Here is a 12,864-nt window from a genome sequence, read left to right on the forward strand (position 1 = left end):
TAACTCTCTCTCTCTCTCTCTCTCTCTCACACACACACACACACACACACACACAGTCTACCTAAACAACAAAATAAAAGTAAAGAAAATTAGGATAGTGGCAGGAAAAGAGTCAAAGGGTTAGAAAGTAAAAATCTCTTATATCATACCTTCTCTAGGCATGACAGAAACTAAATGATGAAAACAGAAAAGACTCAAGAAAGGCAGTAACAGATGACTCAAAGAAATAGTTATTTGCCCTGATTATTTAAAGGGAAAATTAAGGTAACTGGTCTCTAAGTTTTAAATCTATGATGCTATGATCCTACATAGATGTACAGGTACAAATTTTAGTTTCTCTAAAGTACACAATATTACTAATCCATACTTCAAAATTTTGCACTTAATTATGTAGCCTATTGTTCTCCACTAAGTTTATGTCTGCTATCCTGTCTCCCCAACTAAAAGTGCCTCAAGAAGAGAAACCATGTCTTAAAATTTATACTGTATCTTCCACAGTAACAAGCACAGTTCTGAACACAAAAAAGGCACTCAATAAATGTTTCTTAGTGGCTAATATGGCATTAAAAATATGCCCAGGTCTCTGGCAGAGAGCAAAAAAACTCTCCCTTCCCTCCCCATACTTCCTCAAGGGCACACCCTAACACAATACTCACACACCCCATTCAAGTCTGCTAAACAGCCTTCAGCCAGTCAAGTTGCATTCCTACAGTACAACTGTGTCAAAAGAATGTCAAGTGCCAAGCCTTCTCTTTGCTAGCAGCCCAAATGACTTGGCAGACAGGTGCAGTTTCCAGGATCCTCTTCAAGAGCCTCCTGAAACTTAGCCTGACTGTGTAATATGGTCTAAGCAGCAAAGTAAGGAAAAAGGGGAGGGGGGAAAGGGTAGAGAAGCAGCTCTGAAGGCCAGTAACATGTAGGCTATAAGGTGAGGAGAGTTTTTGTTACTTACATAATACTTTTTCTAGGTGTGTCAGAAACCAAAGGTTGAAAACAAGACAAGACAAAAATTGAAAGCCATTCAGTTTAGCAACAAATAATCGAGAGAAATAGTTGACAATTGCTTACCCTGAAGCTATAGTTCATGAAACAAGAAACTATTAGTTCAGGATAACCCTCCACATTGTGAGGAAAGAAAATGTATTTCTCGCTGCAGAACCCAAATAACTTGGGAAAAACAAGCAATTTCTATCTGCAACAAAGCAAAAAACAATTGTAGTATTTTGCTGAACATTAACAATTCAAAAGAAAAACAAGGAGATATAGATATATAATTATAGATACATATACACACATATATGAGATCATGACAGTAATATATGATGATACTGAACTCAGTAGCATTGGAGGACATCCCAGCAAAGATGAAAAAAAAGATATTTAAAAAAAACACCTTCAGATGCAGTAGGGTGATATAAACTGGAATTTACCTTACAATAAAAATATTTTATCAATGGAAATGTAGGGAACATATTAAATGTAAGAAACTGGGAAAGAAGCTAAAAAGTCTAAAATAATAGTTTATCTACTTAGGATGCCCCAAATTACAATCTAAAATGCAATATACCACACTAAATTTTTGTGTCATTTTGAATAATTAAAGTCAGAAGAGAATGGCATCATCTAATACTCATATTACAACTGAAATGTGAATTTTATTTCAGGTCAGAAAACTGTCAACGATTTGAAAAGAATTTTAGAACAATCTAAAGTATGAATGAAAGGACAGGTTTGTTCTAGAATACACATGACTAAGTCTGTGCAATTTGGTTAAGTGCTGGAAGCATATTAATTTTATAACTTTTAAAGGGACTGATTACCTCTTTAAAGGCTCCCTCATCCTCTCTTCACTTTTTGGTTGTTGTTTAGTTGTGTCCAATGCTTCATGACCCTGTGAACTATCCAGGGAATTTTCTTAGCCAAGATTCTGAAGTAGTTTATCATTTCCTTCTCCAGTGGAGTAAGGCAAACAAGAAGTTAAGTGACTTGCCCAGGGTCACACAACTAGTAAATGTCTGAGCCTGTATTTGAACTCAGGGTCTTCCTCACTCCAGGTCCAGCAATATCCACTAACACCTAGCTGCACTGCATGTATCACCCCCTTTCACTTTACTTTTAAATATTTGTGTCCTAGCTCTTTATAGGATCTTTAAAAATTTAAAGGTGGAAGGCACCTTAAAATTCATCTAGAATAAATCTCTTCACCTGACAGATGAGGAAACTGAAGATGAACTGAAGTAATGTCACACAGATAGAAAGTGGCAGAGCAAGGATTCAAGCTGAGGTCCATGAATTCCAAATATTGCCCTCTTTCTCCTGCTCTATGCCTGACCCTCCTACATCCTCAAGCTCTTTTCTGATTTTTCTAATCCCAGTAGCTGCCAAACTCCTGGAAAAAGTAGTAGGCACTCAATGCTTCTGCTTCCTTACCAGTGACTCACTCTTTTAACCCCTTTTATTATGACTTCCTTTACCACTACACTAATGAAATCTCTCAAGTCATCCATTGCCTTTTCACCAAACCCAGCAGTCATTTTTCCATCCTCCTCCTTTTTCACTGTCTACTCAGCATCCGACACTGACATCCAATCCCTCTGCCCCACTTCTCCACACCTTGTGACACTGTACTACTCTCAGAGTTCTTTTCCTACTGTATAAGAAGCATTCCTATTCTTTCAAGCCTGGCCACTGCCTTCAGAACCTTGTTCTTTTACTTATGCTCTTTCTCTAGGATCTTTTCTCTCTATAGTTCTTTATAGCTTTCCTCTCTTTGTCCTTTGCCTACAAACATAGTTAGGGGCACTATTTTTAAATACATGTATTCCTGTGACCATTAGCTGCTCTCCTCCAGCTACCACAGAACCAAAAGGAGACTTAGAGATGATCTAATTCAACACTCTCATTTTTAAGCAGAAAAACTCAATACCAGAAGCAAAGTCCTACAGATCATTATGAGCAAAGCTGTTCCTAAAATCTAGGTCGCTCAATTTCTGATCAAGAGATGAGAAAGAAAAGGTATTTTGATGAGCCCAACCATGTAGGTTTGGCTCCACAGTGAGCTTAGATTTTAAAAGGAAGGAGTTGTACAAAAAATGGAAACAGAATTCTATAACTAATGAAAAATATAAGCATGTACCAGAGGAATATAGGAATAGTACACAGATCAGGCATGTAAGCCCAAGAGCTCCAAGAAGAGCAGTTCCCTCTAACCCAAGACCACCATTCTGGCTCCTAATCTGACACACATAGCTATCATGTTAGGAGGAAGAAGAGGTCTACCACCTCCACCACTACACCAGATGCAGACCAAGAGCCATCATCGGAACAGTCAAACCAATCTAGCTGAAGTAGCAAGACATCCTGATAGAGTAACACAAGGCAGTATATATCAGAAGTTGATAAAACTATCACCACCTTCCTTGGGACCCCAGAGGAGACAGCAAGCAACCCAGAGACCCTAAGATCACTGTTCCTCCTTCTAGTCTAATCTCCATAGCCATCATTAAGGAAAGCAATTTTTATTGGAAAACCAAAAGCCCACTACCACATAACACTGACCAACTGCCAGTGGATCGATAATCCTAATAGTTCCCCCCCCATTACCAATCCTGCAACCAGCCCAGCCCCTAAAGCAGTCCTTGTGAAAATTCAACCAGGCAACTGCTTCTGTCAATGCTCTAGGCCCTATCTCCTCAGTAACAGCTTCTGAAAACCCAGAAAAGAAAGTTCTTACCACCAAGGTCCTTGTCAAATGGTTCAGTGTCAAATATAAATATGGTATTAATACAAACAGCATTAAAGATAAACTGTTACAATCTGTTTTGCGTGTGTACTCTAGGAGCCAATGGGCATTTTCCATCTGACATGAAGCTAAGACTTCCTCTATGTGTTGTATTCCTTATTAGGATGTGAGCTCTTTGAGAGCAGGGATTGCGTTTCTATTTCTATCCAATCCTCAACTCTTGGTACAGTACTTTGCACATAAGTGCTTTAAAATGCTTTTTCTAAAGAGTTTGTTATTGATCTCTTTTGTTCTTCTATCACTTAGATTTCCCTTGTCTCTTTCCTCTCCCAGAAAAGCCATCATTTGAAATGAAGGATTTTTTCAAAATATAAAAAAGGAGGGGGGCAGAGCCAAGATGGCAGAGTAAAAACAGGAATTTGCTTCAGCTCCAGCTCCAACCACCCCCAACACCAGTTAAAAAAAAATGACCCTAAACAAATAGAGCTACAGAACCCACAAAGTGACAAAGAGAAACAAATTTCTCACTGAAGGCAGCCTGGCAGGCTGACAGAAAGGGTCTATAGCACCAGACTGGGAGAAGAGCGCAGTCCCGCCTGGGTCAGACCCAGGGTGGCCCCAACCAGTGCCACAGACTGTCCACAGCAGACTTCAGGAGAGTGAGTCACCAGCAGCTGTGATGGTTTCCAGAGTTCTCAATCCATAAACACCAAAGAGAAAGTAAAAGGTCAGTGGGAAACTCTGTTGGAACTGAGTGATAGAAGGAAAAAATAAATAAATAAATAGAAATTTTTAAAAAGCAATAGAAGAGAGTGATCTGGCCTCTGCCCCAAAAGCAAGACGTGGTGGAGGGGCAGCAGCTGCAGCCACATGGCTGTCTCCAGAGCTCCTGGTCTGCAAACTGTAGGGGGACCAAGGAACCATTCAGAGGGTAACTGCTCTTGCTTTGACCTGCTTGAATCTGGATCGTGGTCTTGGGTGGTGGTCCTGGGGTATGTGGCCAGTGTACCAGATCCTAGGGTGTCTGTAGAAAGGCAGCCCTCCTCATAGCTCTGACAACATCTATGAAAACCCCAGAAATTTGGGACATAGATCTCTGCAATCTGGAAGCAGAATTCTACTGTGGCAAAGAGCTCAAAAGTCAAGTAACTGGCTGGCAAGATGATTAAGTAGAGGAAGTACAATCAGACCATAGAATCCTTTTTTGGGGACAAAAAGGATCAAAATATGGAACTAGAAGAAGAGAACAATGTCAAAACTCCTGTATAAAAAGCTTCCAAGAAAAATATGATCTGGTTACAGGCCATGGAGAAGCTCAAGAAGGATTTTGAAAATCAAGTAAGAGAAGTGGAGGAAAAATTGGGGAAAGAAATGAGAATGATGCAAAAAAAAAAAAAACACATGAAAAGTGAGTCAACAGCCTGCTAAAGGAGACCTCCCAAAAATACTGAAGAATATAACACCTTAAAAAACAGAATAGGTGGAGTCAAGATGGCAGAGTAGAAACAGGACTTCCATGGGGCTCCAGCTTCTACCTCCCCCAATTCATGTAAAAGGAACAAACTTTGGAGCTACAGTAGAACCCACAAAATAACACAGAGAAGCTAATTTCCCACTGAGGACAGCCTGGAAGGCCAGAAGGAATCGGCCAGCACAGCGTTCTGGGAGCCGAGCCCAGCCCCATGCAGGCCAGAGGTTTTAGCCCCAGGGCAGGCCTGACCAACCACCAGCTGGAGGGACTTCAGATCACCAGAAGCTGTAGCAGTTTCCAGAATTATCAACACACAGATGCAAAGGACAAAGTGAGAGGTCAGTGTGTGGATTTTGGGATCCAGTAGTTGGGAGTGCCATTGGCCTTTGCCCCCACGCAAGAAGCCGCTGAGGCGCCATGGGCATGCAGCTGCCCCCACATGGCAGCTTCAGCTCCTGGCCTGCAGAGTGTAGGGAGACCAAGAGACCAGTATGAGGGGTAATCACTCTTTCTTTACCCTGCTTGAATCTGGATTGCAGTCTAGGGTGGAGGTCCTGGGGTGTGCGACCAGCTTGCCAGAGAGTGTGGAGGCTTCAGAGAGGGAAACCAACTAATACCTTCAGAAGCTGAGAAAACCCCAGCATTTGGGACGAAGCTCCCCTGTCTGGTGGCAGAGTCCTACTGTGGCAAAAAGCCCAGGGGTCAAGTGACTGAGCGGAGACATGACCAGGCAAAGGAAACAAAGCAGACAGAAGATTCCAACATTAGACTCCCATTTTAGGGACAAAAAGGAGCTAAGCATGGAACAGGAGGAAGACAGTGAAGTCAGAACTCCTGTACCAAAAGCTTCAAAGGAAAATACGAGCTGGTTACGGGCCATAGAGGAACATAAGAAGCAAATAAGAGAAGTGGAGGAAAAATTGGGAAGAGAAATGAGAACAATGCAAGAAAATTATGAAATGAGTCAATAGCCTGACTGAGGAAAATTATACCTTAAAAAATAGACTAACTCAAATGGCAAAAGAGGCTCAAAAAGGCAATGAGGAGAAGAATGCCTTAAAAAGCTGAATTTGCCAGATGGAAAAAGAATCTCAAAAGCTCACTGAGGAGAATCATTGCTTCAGAATTAGATTGGAGCAAATGGAAGCTAGTGACTTTAGGAGAAATCAAGATGCTGTTAAACCGATCCAAACAAATGAAAGAATAGAAGGCAATGTGAAATATCTCACTGGAAAAACCACTGACCTGGAAAACAATCCAGGAGAGATAATTTAAAAATTATTGGACTACCTGAAAGCCATGATCAAAGAAAGAACCTGGAAATCATCCTCCAAGAAATTCTCAAGGAAAATTGCCCTGATGTTTTAGAACCAGAGGGCAAAATAGAGGTTGAAAGAATCCACTAATTACCTCCTGAAAAAAATCCCCCCCAAAAAACTCCTAGGAATATTATAGCCAGGTTCCGGAATTCCCAGATCAAGGAGAGAATATTAAAAGCAGCCAGGAAGAAACAATTTTAATATTGTGGAAACACAATCAGGATAACACAGGATCTGGCAGCTTCTACACTGAGGGATGGAAGGGCTTGGTATATGATATTCCACAGGTCAAAGGAGCTGGGATTAAAACCAAGGATCACCTACCCAGCAAAACTGAGTATCATGTTTCAGGGGAAAATATAGTCATTCAGTGGAATAGAGAACTTTCAAGCATTCTTGATGAAAAAAACAGAGTTGAATAGAAAATTTGACATTCTGATACAAGAAGAAAGAGAAGCATAAGAAGGTAAACAGGGAAAAGAAATCATAAAGAACTTATCAAAGTTGAACTATTTACATCCCAACATGGAAAAATGATCATTGTAACTTAAGAAACTTTTCTCAGGATGAGAATAGTTGAAGGGAATATAAACCTATATATTTATGTCTACATACATATATATGTCTATATAGGAGGGTATATGGGCATATGAATATATATGTGAATGTGTATATATATATATGTATACAGGTATACATAGACAGGGCAAAGGACCAATTTAACAGGAAGGGATGATATTTAAAAGGTGAAATTAAGAGGTGAGAGAGGAATATAATGAGAGGAGATGGGGAGAGACAGAATGGGGTAAACTATCTCATATAGAAGAGGCAAGGGAAAATGGTTACAATGGAGGGGAAGAACAGGAAGGCAAAAAGGCAAAACCTTATTCTCATTGAATTTGGCTCAGGGAGGGAATGACATACACACTAAATAGGGTATCTCATGCTACAGGAGAGCAGGGAGGAAGTAGATGAGAGGGGGGATGATGGAAGGGAGGGCAGGCTGGGGGGGGAGGGAAGAAGCACCCACTTTTGAAAAGGGACAGGATCAAAGTAGAGAACAGAACAAGTGGGAGGTAGGATAGGAAGGAGGGAAATATAGTCAGTCTTTTACAATATATCTACTATGGAAATGTTTTGCATAGCTACACATGTACAACCTATACTGAATTGCTCATCTTCCCAGTAAGGGTGGGTGACAAAGAAGGAAGGGAATGAATCTGGAATTCACAGTTTTAAAAGCAAAAGTTAAAATATATATATATATATATATTATTAATATTATTTTACATGTAATTGGGAAATAAGATATAGAGGCACTGGGGCATAGAGATCCAGCATGCCTGACTAGAAAAGTCGAAGGGGGTATGGGAGAAGATATGGGAGAGAGCAGATTGGAGGAGGGGATATCCTGTGAGACTGCTATTTGGGGCAGTTGGTAGGGTAAAAAATGGGGAAAAAATTCGTAACTCAAAATCTGGTGGAAATGAATGCTGTAAACCAATAGTTAATAAAGCATTTGAAGAAAAAAATAATAAAAATACCAGAATAACTCAAATGGCAAAAGAGGCCCAAAAAGCCAATGAGGAGAAGAATGCCTTAAAAAATTTAACTGGCCAGATGGAAAAGGAATGTAAAAAGCTCACTGAAGAGAATAATTCCTTCAAAATTAGACTGGAGCAAATGGAAGCTAATAACTTTATAAGAAATCAAGATACTATAAAACAGATCCAAACAAATGAAAAAATAGAAGGCAATGTGAAATATCTCATTGGAAAAACCACTGATCTGGAAAATAGATCCTGGAGAGAGAATTTAAAAATTATTTTACTACTTGAAAGCCATAATCAAGAAAAGAACCTAGAAATCATCCTTCAAGAAATTCTCAAGGAAAATTGACCTGATGTTCTAGAACAAGAGGGCAAAATAGAAATTGAAAGAATTCACTGATCATCTCTTGAAAAAGATTCCAAAAAGAAAACTCCTAGGAATATTATAGCCAAATTCCAGAGTTCCCACGTCAAGGAGAAAATATTACAAGCAGTCAGGAAGAAACAATTTAATTAGTATTGTGGAAACACAATCAGAGTAACACAAGATCTAGCAGATTCTACATTAAGGGATCGAAGAGCTTGGAATAGGATATTCCAGAGGTCAAAGGAGCTAGGATCAAAACCAAGAATCACTTACCTAGAGCAAAACTCAGTATAATGCTTCAGGGGAAAATATGGTCATTCAATGAAATAGAGGACTTTCAAGCATTCTTGATGAAAAAACCAGAGTTGAATAGAAAATTTGACATTCAGATACAAGATACAAGAGAAGCATGAGAAGGTAAACAGGGAAAAGAAATCATAAGAAACTTATCAAAGTTGAACTATTTATATTCCTACATGGAAAAACAATAATTGTAACTCATTAGACTTTTTCTCAGTATGAGGACAGCTGAAGGGAATATATATGTATACATACATATATATGTATATATAGGAGGGTGTATGTGTGTGTATATATATATACATATGAGTGTGTGTATATGTGTGTACATGTATACGTAGACAGAGGGCACAGGATGAGTTGAATAGGAAGGGATATCTAAAAAATAAAGAGATAAGAGAGGAATATATTGGGAGGAGAAGGGAGAGATAGAATAGGGTAAATTATTTCATATAAAAAAGGCAAGAGAAAACTGTTACAATGGAAGGGAAGAGCAAGAAGGAAAAAGGGAATGGGTCAACCTTACTCACACTGGATTTGGCTTAAGGAGGGAATAACACACACACTCACTTAGGTATCTTACCCCACAGGAAAGTAGTGGGGAGGGCATGAGAGAGAGGATGATAGAAGGGAGGGCAGATTGGGGGAAAGGGTAGTTAGAAGCAAACACTTCTGAAAAGGGACAGGGTAAAAGTAGAAAATAGAATAAGTGGGAGGTGGGATATGATGGAAAGAAATATAGTCTTTCACAATATAACTACTATGGAAACATTTTGCGTAACTACACATGTACAACCTATATTGAATTGCTTATCTTCCCAGTGGGGGATGGGTAAGGTGGAAGAAGGGAACGAATCTGGAGATCAAAGTTTTAAAAATAAATGTTAAAAAAAATTTTTTTACATACATCTGGGAAATAAGATATTGTAATGGGAATGCAAATTTGGAAGATCTTCCCTGCCCCTAGGCTAAAGTGCACCTGAAACATGGGGGTGGGAGGCTTGTTTTTCAGTAAATACTTTTTGATTGGCCAGTGGGTCAATAAGGTTGTTACATTCTCTGAGCCAGGAGGCGGCTATATAAGCCCTGATGTGTAGCTTTGTTTTGGGGGCTCACTTTGAGAAGTGTTCTGTGATTTGATCTGTATTCTGGGAAGCCGTTGTCCAGGGCCCTCCCCCCCCACTTTGAAAAACCCAGATGCTGATTTGGTATGGATGTAATGGTTGGACAGTTTGGAAATCTGTCTACTTGATCTGTTTCTGTCTTGATAATTCTGCCTGTATGCTTTGAAGTTTGGGGTGCTGACCTTTTTCCCCTGAACAAGGTAAACGATATATGTCTGACTGATTAAAGTAAGCTTGTTAACACATTTTGAGTTGCTTTCCTTTATCAAAGCAGATCCAAGAACCTGTGCTAGCAGCCACCCTGGGAACGCTGGGGTGCTTGCTGCTATAGATATACAGGCACTGGGGTATAGAAATCCATCCTGCCCTACTAGAAAGTTGGGGGGATGATGGGGAAGGATATAAGAGAGAACAGATTGGGGGAAGGGGTATTCAGTAGGTTCTATATTGGGATGGGGGGTAGGAGAAAGATAGGGAGAAAATTTGTAACTCAAAATCTTGTGGAAATGAATGTTGAAAACTAAAAATAAATAAATAATATTTAAAAAATAAAATACAATGCCACTTCATCTATGAAAAAAAATATAAAAAAGGATAAAGTGGAAGATGGAGGGAAAAATGGCAAAATAGATCAATACACTGAAAAAATTATTTGTAATGTTCCACATCCATGAGCCCCCACCACTGCAAAGGTGTTTTCTCATATCTCTTCTTTAGAAAGCTTGTCCTCTGACATTTTGCAACATTTATTTTCAATTATTTTGTTCTTTCCACTTACATGGCTACCAGTCAATAAGCATTTATGAAGCTGAAACTAATCACTAGATCCTGCAGCTGTCATCATGCATATTATTTTCCTGGCTCTGCTACCTTGACTTTGTCTCAGTTCATATACTTCTTTCCATGCTTCTCCTGTTCCCATCAGATTCACTGTTTCTCAGAGCAAAAGAATGTAATCTTCCATTATACTCAAGTACCGCATCTCCCAATCAATGGGTTATCTACTTTGTTTACAATTTTTTGCTACCACAAAAAGTACTGCTATCAATATATTTTGGTACAGCTTTTCTTTCTGTCAATGACCTTTTTTTTTAGGGCAATTGGGGTTAAGTGACTTGCCCAAGGTTACACGGCTAGTATTTGTGATAAGTGCCTGAGGCCGGATTTGAACTCACATCCTCCTGACTCCAGGGCTGGTGCTCTATTCACTGAGCCACCTAGCCACCCCTCTGTCAATGACTTCTTTAGGGTATATGCCTAGCAGTGGAAACCTCTGGGTTAAAAGTTATGGACATTTTAGGCACTTTATTTGCATAATTCCAAATTGCTGTCTAGAATGGTTGTGCTAATTCCCAGCTCCACCAAAAATGCATTAATGTGCTTATTCTTCCACTAAGAAATGTTCATGCTTCCTTCCTTCCTTCCTTTCTTTCATGGTCTATGTAAGAGATAAAGTATGAACAAGCTGGGTGGCTCTGCGACTAGAGGAAAGACAGGAGAGTTGGAGGTCTCATTTTTATAGGTGTTTCTTGGAGAATAGACCAAGTCCTATCTATGTCACCTTGGAGCTAATTTATGAACATATCCAAATCATCTCAAATTTTTCAGTGAAACCTCAAAGCAATCTTTTCAAAGTTATCAGCACCCTTTTGACATTCTGCTGGTCTGGAGCTGGGGAGGTCTGGATTTTGTATTGGATTTATATATCACACGACCAGAACTTGACAAGCAGTGCTAAATGGCTTCCCCTAATTTCATATATATTACTAGGATATGGATTTCAGTTAATATATGATATAATTTGTAAATTATGCTCCTTTGATCTTTGAGATAGTTCACCTGTGACATCCAGATTCCCCTTTGCAATCTTACTTCCAGTCATTGCCCCTGTGTACCAGCTACTTATAAACTTATTTATGATACTGACTAGAAAGGGAAGAGATGGTCAGGGGGACTAAGATACAGTTTTGTTTTTGTTTTCTTTTCTTTTTTCATATTTATTTAATATTTTATTTTTCCCAGGGCGGCCAGGTAGCACAGCAAGTAAGAGCACTGGCCCCAGTGTCGGGATGACCTGGGGATCGAATCTGGGCTCAGACACTTAGCACCCACCCAGAAACACCTGGCCGTCTAACTTTGAGCAAGTTACTTAACCCCAATTGCTTAGGGGCGGCCAGGTAGCTCAGCAAGTAAGAGCACCAGCCCCAGAGTCGGGATGACCTGGATCAAATCCGGGCTCAGATACTCAGCACCACACCCAGAAATAACTGGCCATGTAACCTTGAGCAAGTTACTTAACCCCAATTGCTTTAAAAAATTTTTTTTATTTTTCCCCAGTTATATGTAAAAACCATTTTTAACATTTGTTTTTAAAACTCTGAATTCCAAATTCTCTCCCTCCCTCCCTACCCCCTCCACTGAGAAGGCAAGCAATTCAATGTAGATTACACATGTGTAGTCATGAATGTTTTGACATATTACAAAATAATTATCTTTTAATATCAATGGGAATCCCAATTCCTAAGTAAAATGTTAAAACGTTTAGATACATTTTAAGTAAAATGTCTTTTTTTTATCTCTTTTTATTTTTACTTTTTACTTCTTATTTACCTCTAACATGGGTAAGACAAAAATAGTACAATGCTATCTATAGAGGCATTGTTGATTGCCTTTGCTGATGAAATTTCATTTTTCAGGAAAAGAAGGGATTCTTCATATTTGTTTCTTTTTATGGCAGAGCAACATTTTATTTCAACATACCAACATTTGTTCAGTCATTTCTCAACCATTGGATACTCAGCTGGTTGCAGTTTTTTGCTGTCATTAATAGTACTTTCAAGAATATTTTTATACAGATAGGTTTTTTTTTTCTGCCAATAATTTCTCTATGGCCCAACATCCAAAGACTGGGACCAATGGGTTAATGATATGCATCTTTATAAATTACTGTATAGTTCCACTCTGCTTTTCAAAAGAGACTGAACACAGTCA

The 12,864-nt window shown here is 39.3% G+C and overlaps 1 protein-coding gene across 12 annotated transcripts in view; it reads right to left on the bottom strand.

The window, feature by feature from the left end:
* LOC138146396 (ubiquitin carboxyl-terminal hydrolase 54-like) overlaps positions 1-12,864 on the bottom strand; it is a 129,299-nt gene that overhangs the window by 59,144 nt on the left and 57,291 nt on the right. Inside the window, exon 1 of one of the 12 annotated variants that reach the window (XM_069068240.1) lies at positions 1,069-1,204. The exons of the other annotated variants lie outside the window; for them this stretch is intronic. The gene's annotated coding sequence lies outside the window, so the exon portion shown is untranslated. Of the gene's footprint in view, positions 1-1,068; positions 1,205-12,864 lie in introns of those variants that run through there. 12 annotated transcript variants of the gene reach the window in all.

This window comes from Petaurus breviceps, unplaced genomic scaffold, assembly GCF_028583685.1.
Source record: "Petaurus breviceps papuanus isolate PSGF00001 unplaced genomic scaffold, PetGlider_PUasm1.0 90762, whole genome shotgun sequence".
Lineage (NCBI taxonomy): Eukaryota > Metazoa > Chordata > Mammalia > Diprotodontia > Petauridae > Petaurus > Petaurus breviceps.